Below are 13180 nucleotides of genomic sequence, written 5' to 3'. Positions count from 1 at the left end.
CCTAATTAGTTCGGTGCTCAGTAACTCAGAACTGAATGAGAAAGTGGGTGATTGTGATGGCTATTAAAGAGAGGTGAAGTCTTGCCAATCGTTGTGTAACTTTCATGCACCTGCTTCTGCCCCTGCGTATACACAGGCCAGGTGAAGGAATGCTGTTGACACTACTGTGACCTCTGTCCTGTGCTTCAAGTGAAAAGGCCCAGAGTTCTAATGGACCTTGGGTAAACAAACTGGGTTTGCATTCCAAATGACACCCTAATCCCTATCTAGTGCACTGCTTTTGACCAGGGCCCATAGGGAAGAGGTTGCCATTTGGGTCATAGACTCCAGGGAGTTAATGAGCAACAGGGACCTCCACTGTAGAACTAGAGAATTACATCAACGCCATACTACTGCATTTACTGTAGGTCTGTTTCTCAGAGCAGCATGTTGCCTGCCCTTTTTTTTTCTTGCTTTGGTACTATTTTCACAAGTATGTGGTACAATTTCACAACTCCGTACAAAACTCCAAACAGATGAACAAAAAGGCTGTTTTTTCAAAACTTTAAGCACCTTTTCAATTGACTAAGTACAACACATGAAATCACACTAACTTTTTCATCAAACCTAAATCCGTGTTTCATCTAGAAATACCTTTCATATAAAGTAATTGCCTTTCACAATGCAATGCTCACAATACTTTTCACACGATTCTCTTAATTATTTAAATACATTTGACCATCACTTAATCCAACTGCACTTAATGGTTAATCACTAAACTAACCGTTTGGTAAACCTATAGATTTGTAACTATTTTGTCTACTCTATATGGATTTTGAGAACTACAGAAATGTGTGTGAAGTCTAAACATCTAAATGACATGTAGGATACATGATAACCTTACGTAATGACTACTCATTATTGCTAATTGATTTCACATAGTGGTAACCACAGTTGGTCACCATATAGATGCTAAAGGGGATGTGTGAACACTTGCAATTTCTATCAACATTTGAATTTATTTGATTTATTTCACCTTTATTTAACCAGGTAGGCTAGTTGAGAACAAGTTCTCATTTACAACTGCGACCTGGCCAATATAAAGCACAGCAGTGTAACAGACAACAACACAGAGTTACACATGGAGTAAACAATAAACAAGCCAATAACACAAACAAGTCAATGACACAGTAGAAAAAAGAAAGTCTATATACAGTGTGTGCAAATGGCATGAGGAGGAGGGCAATAAATAGGCCATAGGAGCGAATTATTACAATTTAGCAGATTAACACTGGAGTGATAAATGAGCAGATGATGATGTGCAAGTAGAGATACTGGTGTGCAAAAGAGCAGAAAAGTAAATAAAATAAAAACAGTATGGGGATGAGGTAGGTAGATTGGGTGGGCTATTTACAGATGGACTATGTACAGCTGCAGCGATCGGTTAGCTGCTCAGATAGTTGATGTTTGAAGTTGGTGAGGGAAATAAAAGTCTCCAACTTCAGCGATTTTTTGCAATTCGTTCCAGTCACTGGCAGCAGAGAACTGGAAGGAAAGGCGGCCAAATCAGGTGTTGACTTTGGGGATGATAAGTGAGATATACCTGCTGGAATGTGTGCTACGGGTGGGTGTTGTTATCGTGACCAGAGAACTGAGAAGGCGGAGTTTTACCTAGCATAGACTTATAGATGACCTGGAGCCAGTGGGTCTGGCAACGAATATGTAGCGAGGGCCAGCCGACAAAAGCATACAGGTCGCAGTGGTGGGTGGTATAAGGTGATTTGGTATCAAAATGGATGGCACTGTGATAGACTGCATCCAGTTTGCTGAGTAGAGTGTTGGAAGCTATTTTGTAGATAACATCGCCGAAGTCGAGGATCGGTAGGATAGTCAGTTTTACAAGGGTAAGTTTGGCGGCGTAAGTGAAGGAGGCTTTGTTGCGAAATAGAAAGCATCTCCGCTGACCATGTGGTAAACAGAGGCCTTACCATGGACAAATCTGCCAGATTATTTCACCCCAATCTGAAAAGATCAACTGTCAATTTGATCATGATAACGTTTCGCCAAGAAAACCAGTAAGTCTGCAGGATATGAACTATGCTTCACCATGACATTTACAGGAAATTACATATTATAATGCATGTCAATTCACAGAACATGTTCCAGTATTCTTACAGTATGATATATTGACAGTATACTCTGTTCTACCCTCAGAATTGACAGAACAGCCCATATTGTTGGCCGTGGCCGTGTGCTGACCGACCAGGAGGAGTGGACAGTGGTGGAAATGGTGAGGGCCAGGAATGACAGACGGTTGTCTGAAATAAATCAGGCCGTTGAGGTAAACGATGACACCTTTGCCAATGTGGCATCCCTCAGCCTACCAACAATCGGACACCTTTTGAAGTGGCACCAGGTATCTATGAAACACATCGGCCAAATGCTCAAGACAGGCTTGATGCAAATGAATATGTGCTAAGCCTTATGTTTTATTTTCATTCATTTAATTTGTTTCATTTAATTTATTATATTTGATTAGAGACAGTTGCAATTATATCAGGATTTGTTTTATTTTTTTTGCATGAATGATCGTAGAGGATGTTTTCATTGAGCACACCTTTGATTGGTATAGATTTCTGTCAATTGTTTTGCGTAATGTAGGTGTATTGCCTTATGTGAAAACTGTGTAATCTACTGTAATCTACAGTACTGTAGCATATTACTTTCAGCACTTCTAAGGGCATTGTTTGCTATTGGATTAACTAGTAGTTAAAACGACTAAATTGAAAAGCTATCAATATGTTGTGTTTTGGTGATTAAACCAGTGTTCTCATTACATTTCACAATAAACGTACTGTATATTTTGAATCAAAAGTTTTGTGGGGAGAGATGTTTACAATCCAAATGAATGCACAATGACAGGTTTGCAATGAAAGACTGACTGCGTTACACGTGTGACCAGTTTTGAGTTTTGTACTAAGAGTTGTGAAAATGTACCACAAACTTGTGAAAATAGTTCCAAAGCAATAAAAGAAAACTGTAATATTCACTAGAGCCATAACCTGATATCAGACTGTTTTTACTTCATCCAGGGCATGAGAGTCCACTCTCTTTGGGGGTTTCAGCTTATTGGTGCATGTAGGTCAAGTAAATGCCTGAACAGCTTTCACTCTGACATAGATATTGTGTGTGTGTGTGTGTGTGTGTGTGTGTGTGTGTGTGTGTGTGTGTGTGTGTGTGTGTTTGTGTGTGTGTGTGTGTGTGTGTGTGTGTGTGTGTGTGTGTGCGCGTGTGTGCGTACGCGCGCGTGCGTGCGTGTCATTTCTGGGTATCTGGATGTCCCAATACCCAAACCTGTCTGTCTGTCTGTATTTGTTTTCCTGTCTCTGTCTGTCTGTGTTCAGGTTCAGGTGAGCATGGAGATCCTAGCCATGCAGGGCCTGATTGACCCACAGAGGATGATGAATTATTCATGAACTAGGCCTTCCTATATCTGTAATGTGACTCTGGCCTTACATGCACTTCCACACATGCACTCTCACTGAGAACCTCAACTAATTAGCCAGCTCCAATTCTCATGGGGGTATTCAGATATAGAGGAGGCTGTCATGTGTCCTGAGAAATTAGGTTAGTTGGAGTCAAGGCCTACAGTTGGATTTGGAACTTTAGATGTCAGACTAAAGGGGAGGGATTGGGTAAATTCCAGACACATACTGGACATTCTGCACTGGCAAAGGAAGCACATAAATATGGGCTATCTATCTGGAAGGCACCCAAAACCTGCACCAGTTGGAGCTGTCTGGCGGTGAGACAACAGTTTGAAACCCTCTACCATCATCACTGCCACCGCATCACCGCAATTATTTATATATAAATTACAAACGTGATCCTTTAACCAATCAGAGCACTGTGGAAGCTCCAGAGCAACCTCCCTTTTAGGCATGTCATCCCGCATTACTGTTCTCCTAGCAGCAGAATATTATGCTGGCAGCACGATGCGGACACATTTTTATTTGAATAGCCCCCCTGCAAAGACATGCTAAATGTTGAGAATGTCGATGTATTTTATGACTCTAGTGCAGTACAACTGTTTTACACAGCATTGCAACCACCTTTGAAAAAATAAATGGATAATTTGAAGTATTTTATGTGTAATATTGTATTATTTATAACAGCATTTCTTTTGAAAGTTTACAAAAAAACTGGTATGTTGAAGACTTTTGTGTAGGCTATATTTAAAGAAATACATGTTTAATTAAGACAAATATACACTACCGTTCAAAGGTTTGGGGTCACTTAGAAATGTCCTTGTTTTTGAAAGAAAAGCCATTTTTTTGTCCATTAAAATAACATCAAATTGATTAAAAAAAATACAGTGTAGACATTGTTAATGTTGTAAATGACTATTGTAGCTGGAAACAGCTGATTTTTAAAGGAATATCTACAAAGGCGTACAGAGGCCCATTATCAGCAACCATCACTCCTGTGTTCCAATGGCATGTTGTGTTAGCTAATCCAATTTTATAATTTTAAAAGGCTAATTGATCATTAGAAAACGCTTCTGCAATTATGTTAGTGTAACCGATATGAAATGGCTAGCTAGTTAGCGGGGTGCGCGCTAATACCGTTTCAATCGGCGAAGTCCCTCGCTCTGAGACCTGTGATTATTATTATTTGGCCATGCTGGTCATTTATGAACATTTGAACATCTTGGCCATGTTCTGTTATAATCTCCACCCAGCACAGCCAGAAGAGGACTGGCCACCCCACATAGCCTGGTTCCTCTCTAGGTTTCTTCCTAGGTTTTGGCCTTTCTAGGGAGTTTTTCCTAGCCACCGTGCTTCTACACCTGCATTGCTTGCTGTTTTGGGTTTTAGGCTGGGTTCCTGTACAGCACTTTGAGATATCAGCTGATGTACGGGCTATATAAGGGCTGTATAAATACATTTGATTTGATTTGATTTGATTTGATAGTTGGAAGAATCTCCAATATAAATATATTATGATTTGTTTAACACTTTTTTGCTTACTACATGATTCCATATGTGTTATTTCATAGTTCTGATGTCATCACTATTATTCTACAAGTAGAAAATAGTTAAAATTAACAAAAACCCTTGAATGAGTAGGTGTGTCCAAACTTTTGACTGGTACTGTATGTCCTCAGACACAGTGTTGGTACGTAATAAACATTGTAGTGTAATGCAAACTTCAACTATTATACATTTTTTATGATTTATAGACAAACTACAGCAACATATTTTGTGTTTTATTCAAATAAGTTAGGTTTTTCAAAATAAATGTTTTCATAAAATTAATTTGAATTTCGCAAATGGGAATTTGGAGTGAAAATGTACAAAATACAGGCGAAAATGTACAATAAAAAAAAATAAGACAGATGCATCTAAGATTTGTAGATGCATCATGGTATTGTAACTCAATTTACTACAGACATTTTAAAACTGGTGAAAGTAGGGTATGCTTTAAGACTCTTTCATACTGGTTGAGGGGATATGCCACCCCTCCCCTTTAACAGATAGGCCTATCAAATGATAGATTTCTGTAGGAAATGTTACCCAGCAATAGGAAGCAAGGTCGAAGGAGCACAAGTTAAAACAACCATTATTTAATCAAATATTAAACAGGTGAAAAGGTATTTCATCCTGGTATTGTGCTTGCTTAGGACTTTAAATAAAACAGGTCTTCTAATAAGACAAAGGCCAAGTAATAATCATTTGTATTTTCTCACAAATTACAATTTGTATTGTCCAAGAGGCCAACCTTTGGATTGATTGCGACCAAGGTGGGTTTAAGAAAATTGTTGGAAGGCTAAACTTATAGCAACATGAGTTTACTAGGATAAGGCCTAGAAAATGACCTGATGCATTTTTTGGCACACATCAATGCTGGCCTTGGGCTGATTTACATCTGTCAAGGTGCAGCCACTGCCATCGCCATTGGGCTAGGCTGTTAACAGGTACGCCATTCCACTATTGTTTACATTTTATTTCACACGGGAAGCTAACAGAGTGTTCAAGTGTTTTGTCGTTACAACTGACATTAAACACAACAACAGTACATTCATGTTTTGTTTTGGAATTAATATACATGCAGGACTAAATGTATATGGATAATGGTGCCCGAGGAGATGGCTGCCGTTTTACAATCCCCTAAGTGAGTGTTTTTTTTGCATTATTTGTAACTTATTTTGTACATAATGTTTCTGCCACCGTGTCTTATGACTGAAAAGAGCTTCTAGATATCAGGACAGAGATTACTCACCTCGTACTGGAGGAACACTTCTTCTTTAACGAGTCAGACGGGAAGGATTTAATTCAGACGCCCGACAAGGCCCTCATCCCTGTCATTCGCAGGAGAAAGAGACGGAGATATCGAGAACGAAGGTCTGGGTGCCTTGAAAGGATCTGACAGCGAGTAGGTAATCTCCATTCACCATCGGTCCTATTAGCCTAGAGTTTTGAGAATGACACAAATATTATTTTTCACAAAGTCTGCTGCCTCAGTTTGTATGATGGCAATTTTCATATACACTGCTCAAAAAAATAAAGGGAACACTAAAATAACACATCCTAGATCTGAATGAATGAAATATTCTTATTAAATACTTTTTTATTTACATAGTTGAATGTGCTGACAACAAAATCACACAAAAATTATCAATGGAAATCAAATTGATCAACCCATGGAGGTCTGGAGTCACACTCAAAATTAAAGTGGAAAACCACACTACAGGCTGATCCAACTTTGATGTAATGTCCTTAAAACAAGTCAAAATGAGGCTCAGTAGTGTGTGTGGCCTCCACGTGCCTGTATGACCTCCCTACAACACCTGGGCATGCTCCTGATGAGGTGGCGGATGGTCTCCTGAGGGATCTCCTCCCAGACCTGGACTCAAGCATCCGCCAACTCCTGGACAGTCTGGACAGTCTGTGGTGCAACGTGGCGTTGGTGGATGGAGCGAGACATGATGTCCCAGATGTGCTCAATTGGATTCAGGTCTGGGGAACGGGCGGGCAAGTCCATAGCATCAATGCCTTCCTCTTGCAGGAACTGCTGACACACTCCAGCCACATGAGGTCTAGCATTGTCTTGCATTAGGAGGAACCCAGGGCCAACCGCACCAGCATATGGTCTCACAAGGGGTCTGAGGATCTCATCTCGGTACCTAATGGCAGTCAGGCTACCTCTGGCGAGCACATGGAGGGCTGTGCGGCCCCCCAAAGAAATGCCACCCCACACCATGACTGACCCACCGCCAAACCGGTCATGCTGGAGGATGTTGCAGGCAGCAGAACGTTCTCCATGGCTTCTCCAGACTCTGTCACGTCTGTCACATGTGCTCAGTGTGAACCTGTTTTCATCTGTGAAGAGCACAGGGTGGCAAATTTGCCAATCTTGGTGTTCTCTGGCAAATGCCAAATGTCCTGCACGGTGTTGGGCTGTAAGCACAACCACCACCCTCATGGAGTCTGTTTCTGACCGTTTGAGCAGACACATGCACATTTGTGGCCTGCTGGAGGTCATTTTGCAGGGCTCTGGCAGTGCTCCTCCTGCTCCTCCTTGCACAAAGGCGGAGGTAGCGGTCCTGCTGCTGGGTTGTTGCCCTCCTACGGCCTCCTCCTCCATCTCCTGATGTACTGGCCTGTCTCCTGGTAGCGCCTCCATGCTCTGGACACTACGCTGACAGACACAGCAAACCTTCTTGCCACAGCTAGCATTGATGTACCATCCTGGATGAGCTGCACTACCTGAGCCACTTGTGTGGGTTGTAGACTCCGTCTCATGCTACCACTAGAGTGAAAGCACCGCCAGCATTCAAAAGTGACCAAAACATCAGCCAGAAAGCATAGGAACTGAGAAGTGGTCTGTGGTCACCACCTGCAGAACCACTCCTTTATTGGGGGTGCCTTGCTAATTGCCTACAATTTCCACCTGTTGTCTATTCCATTTGCACAACAGCATGTGAAATTTATTGTCAATCAGTGTTGCTTCTTAAGTGGAACTGAGAAGTGGTCTATGGTCACCACCTGCAGAACCACTCCTTTATTGGGGGTGCCTTGCTAATTGTCTACAATTTTTACCTGTTGTCTATACCATTTGCACAACAGCATGTGAAATGTATTGTCAATCAGTGTTGCTTCCTAAGTGGACAGTTTGATTTCACAGATGTGTGATTGACTTGGAGTTACATTGTGTTATTTAAGTGTTCCCTTTATTTTTTTGAGCAGTGTATATTATGAAGAGTGATCAGATGAATTGCAACAGTGTATATTATGAAGAGTGATCAGATGAATTGCAATTAATTACAAAGTCCCTCTTTGCCATGCAAATGAACTGAATCCCCAAAAAACATTTCCACTGCATTTCAGCCCTGCCACAAAAGGACCAGCTGACATCATGTCAGTGATTCTCTCGTTAACACAGGTGTGAGTGTTGACGAGGACAAGGCTAGAGATCACTCTGTCATGCTGATTGATTTCGAATAACAGACTGGAAGCTTCAAAACGAGGGTGGTGCTTGGAATCATTGTTCTTCCTCTGTCAACCATGGTTACCTGCAAGGAAACAAGTGCCGTCATCATTGCTTTGCACATAAAGGGCTTCACAGGCAAGGATATTGCTGCCAGTAAGATTGCACCTAAATGAACCATTTATCGGATTATCAAGAACTTCAAGGAGAGAGGTTCAATTGTTGTGAAGAAGGCTTCGGGCGCCCAAGAAAGTCCAGCAAGCGCCAGGACCGTCTCCTAAAGTTGATTCAGCTGCGGGATCGGGGCACCACCAGTACAGAGCTTGCTCAGGAATGGCAGCAGGCAGGTGTGAGTGCATCTGCACGCACAGTGAGGCGAAGACTTTTGGAGGATGGCCTGATGTCAAGAAGGACAGTAAAGAAGCCATTTCTTTCCAGGAAAAACATCAGGGTCAGATCGATATTCTGCAAAAGGTACAGGGATTGGACTGCTGAGGACTGGAGTAAAGTCATTTTCTCTGATGAATCCCCTTTCCGATTGTTTGGGGCATCCGGAAAAAAGCTTGTCTGGAAAAAATCAAATCAAATCAAATTTTATTTGTCACATACACATGGTTAGCAGATGTTAATGCGAGTGTAGCGAAATGCTTGTGCTTCTAGTTCCGACAGTGCAGTAATAACAAGTAATCTAACAAACAATTCCAAAACTACTGTCTTGTACACAGTGTAAGGGGATAAAGAATATGTACATAAGGATATATGAATGAGTGATGGTACAGAGCAGCATAGGCAAGATACAGTAGATGGTATCGGGTACAGTATGTACAAATGAGATGAGTATGTAAACAAAGTGGCATAGTTTAAAGTGGCTAGTGATACATGTATTACATAAGGATACAGTCGATGATATAGAGTACAGTATATACGTATGCATATGAGATGAATAATGTAGGGTAAGTAACATTATATAAGGTAGCATTGTTTAAAGTGGCTAGTGATATATTTACATCATTTCCCATCAATTCCCATTATTAAAGTGGCTGGAGTTGTGTTAGTGTGTTGGCAGCAGCCACTCAGTGTTAGTGGTGGCTGTTTAACAGTCTGATGGCCTTGAGATAGAAGCTGTTTTTCAGTCTCTCGGTCCCAGCTTTGATGCACCTGTACTGACCTCGCCTTCTGGATGATAGCGGGGTGAACAGGCAGTGGCTCGGGTGGTTGATGTCCTTGATGATCTTTATGGCCTTCCTGTGACATCGGGTGGTGTAGGTGTCCTGGAGGGCAGGTAGTTTGCCCCCGGTGATGCATTGTGCAGACCTCACTACCCTCTGGAGAGCCTTACGGTTGAGGGCGGTGCAGTTGCCATACCAGGCGGTGATACAGCCCGCCAGGATGCTCTCGATTGTGCATCTGTAGAAGCTTGTGAGTGCTTTTGGTGACAAGCCAAATTTCTTCAGCCTCCTGAGGTTGAAGAGGCGCTGCTGCGCCTTCTTCACGATGCTGTCTGTGTAAGTGGACCAATTCAGTTTGTCTGTGATGTGTATGCCGAGGGACTTAAAACTTGCTACCCTCTCCACTACTGTTCCATCGATGTGGATAGGGGGGTGTTCCCTCTGCTGTTTCCTGAAGTCCACAATCATCTCCTTAGTTTTGTTGACGTTGAGTGTGAGGTTATTTTCCTGACACCACACTCCGAGGGCCCTCACCTCCTCCCTGTAGGCCGTCTCGTCGTTGTTGGTAATCAAGCCTACCACTGTTGTGTCGTCCGCAAACTTGATGATTGAGTTGGAGGCGTGCGTGGCCACGCAGTCGTGGGTGAACAGGGAGTACAGGAGAGGGCTCAGAACGCACCCTTGTGGGGCCCCAGTGTTGAGGATCAGCGGGGAGGAGATATTGTTGCCTACCCTCACCACCTGGGGGCGGCCCGTCAGGAAGTCCAGTACCCAGTTGCACAGGGCGGGGTCGAGACCCAGGGTCTCGAGCTTGATGACGAGCTTGGAGGGTACTATGGTGTTGAATGCCGAGCTGTAGTCGATGAACAGCATTCTCACATAGGTATTCCTCTTGTCCAGAAGGGTTAGGGCAGTGTGCAGTGTGGTTGAGATTGCATCGTCTGTGGACCTATTTGGGCGGTAAGCAAATTGGAGTGGGTCTAGGGTGTCAGGTAGGGTGGAGGTGATATGGTCCTTGACTAGTCTCTCAAAGCACTTCATGATGACGGATGTGAGTGCTACGGGGCGGTAGTCGTTTAGCTCAGTTACCTTAGCTTTCTTGGGAACAGGAACAATGGTGGCCCTCTTGAAGCATGTGGGAACAAAAGACAAGGTGAGCGTTACCATCAGTCCTGTGTCATGCCAACAGTAAAGCATCCTGAGACCATTCACGTGTGGGGTTGCTTCTCAGCCAAGGAAGTGGGCTCACTCACAATTTTGCCTAAGAACACAGCCATGAATAAAGAATGGTACCAACACATCCTCCGAGAGGAACTTCTCCCAACCATCCAGGAACAGTTTGGTGACGAACAATGCCTTTTCCAGCATGCTGGAGCACCTTGCCATACGATAAAAGTAATAACTAAGTGGCTCGGGGAACAAAACATCGATATTTTGGGTCCATGGCCAGGAAACTCCACAGACCTTAATCCCATTGAGAACTTGTGGTCAATCCTCAAGAGGCAGGTGGACAAACAACAACCCACAAATTCTGACCAACTCCAAGCATTGATTATGCAAGAATGGGCTGCCATCAGTCAAGATGTGGCCCAGAAGTTTTGACAGCATGCCAGGGCAGATTGCAGAGGTCTTGAAAAAGATTTGTCAACACTGCACATATTGACTCTTTGCATCAACTTGATGTAATTGTCAATAAAAGCCTTTGACACTTATGAAATGCTTGTAATTATACTTCAGTATTACATAGTACATCTGACAAAAATATCTAAAGACACTGAAGCTGCAAACTTTGTGGAAATTAATATTTGTGTCATTCTCAAAGCTTTTGGCCACGACTGTACAGTCTATATGTCACGACTTCCGCCGAAGTTGGCTCCCCTGCCTGTTCAGGTGGTGCTCTGCGGTCGTCGTCGCCGTCCTACTAGCCGCTACCAATCCCTTTTTCGTTTGTCTGTTGGTTTTGTCTTCTTAGTTTAGTTTCACCTGTGTGTATTTTGGTTTAATTAGCTTCCCTATATGTAGTAGTTTGACCCGCCCTTGTTTTGTGCGGGATTGTCTTTTGTTACGTGTGTACATATTAGGTCGTGGTGTATTTTGTTTTCTATACTGGACACCCTGTGGTTTTGGGTTGTCTGGTATAGTGTCCTGCGCCCTGTATTTTATTGGGCTTATCAGTTTGGTGTGCAATAGTAAAGCACTTTACTCCGTTACTCTCTCTCTGCGTCTGATTCCTGCACACACACCTAGTCCCGCGTGACACTATAGTTAAAAACATAGATGAACCATGATCACATATATCCTACCAACGGGACATTAAAAACTGTAATATCTTATTTTTCACAGAGTTGGAGCGGAACGACGACATGAATAACACACAGATGGGGTGTTTTATGCTTTTCGGCAGGATAGTACAGCGGCCTCTGGTAAGACAAGGGGTGGCGGTCTATGTATATTGTAAACAACAGCTGGTGCACTAAATCTAAGGAAGTATCTAGGTTTTGCTCGCCTGAGGTAGAGTATCTCATGATAAGCTGTAGACCACACTATTTACCAAAATATGTTTTATCTATATTCTTCGTAGCTGTCTATTTACCACCACAAACCGATGCTGGCACTAAGACCGCACTCAATGAGCTGTATACGGCCATAAGCAAACAGGAAAACGCTCATCCAGAGGCGGCGCTCCTAGTGGGCGGGGACTTTAATTCAGGGAAACATATCCGTTTTACCTCATTTATACCATCATGTTAAATGTGCAACCAGAGGGAAAAAAACTAGACCATCTTTACTCCACATACAGAGACACGTACAAAGCTCTCCCTCGCCCTCCATTTGGCAAATCAGACCATAATTCTATCCTCCTAATTCCTGCATACAAGCAAAGACTAAAGCAGAAAGCACCAGTGACCTGATCAATAAAAAATGGTCAGATGAAGCACATGCTAAGAAACAGGACTGTTTTGTTAGAACTGGAATATGTTCCGGGATTCTTCCGATGGCATTGAGGAGTACACCACATCAGTCACTGGCTTCATCAATAAGTGCATCGATGATGTTGTCCCCACAGTGACCGTACGTATATACCCCAACTAAAGCCATGGATGACAGGCAACATCCGGACTGAGCTAAAGGGTAGAGCTGCCGCTTTCAAAGAGCGGGGTCTAACCTGGAAACTTATAAGAAATCCCGCTATGCCCTCAGACGAACCATCAAACAGGCAAAGCGTCAATACATGACTAAGATTGAATCGTACTACACCGGCTCCGATGCTCGTCGGATGTGGCAGGGCTTGCAGACTATTACCAACTACAAAGGGAAGCACAGCCACAAGCTGCCCAGTGACACAAGCCTACCAGATGAAATTACTTCTATGCTCGCTTCGAGGCAAGTAACACTGAAACATGTACTCTGAGCATGCCCTGACCAACTGGCAAGTGTCTTCACTGACATTTTCAACCTGTCCCTGACTGAGTCTGGGATACCAACATGTTTCAAGCAGACCACCATAGGTCCTTTACCCAAGAACACTAAGGTAATCTGCC

This window comes from Oncorhynchus mykiss, chromosome 32 (genome assembly GCF_013265735.2).
Source record: "Oncorhynchus mykiss isolate Arlee chromosome 32, USDA_OmykA_1.1, whole genome shotgun sequence".
Lineage (NCBI taxonomy): Eukaryota > Metazoa > Chordata > Actinopteri > Salmoniformes > Salmonidae > Oncorhynchus > Oncorhynchus mykiss.
This window is presented reverse-complemented; position numbering follows the sequence as displayed.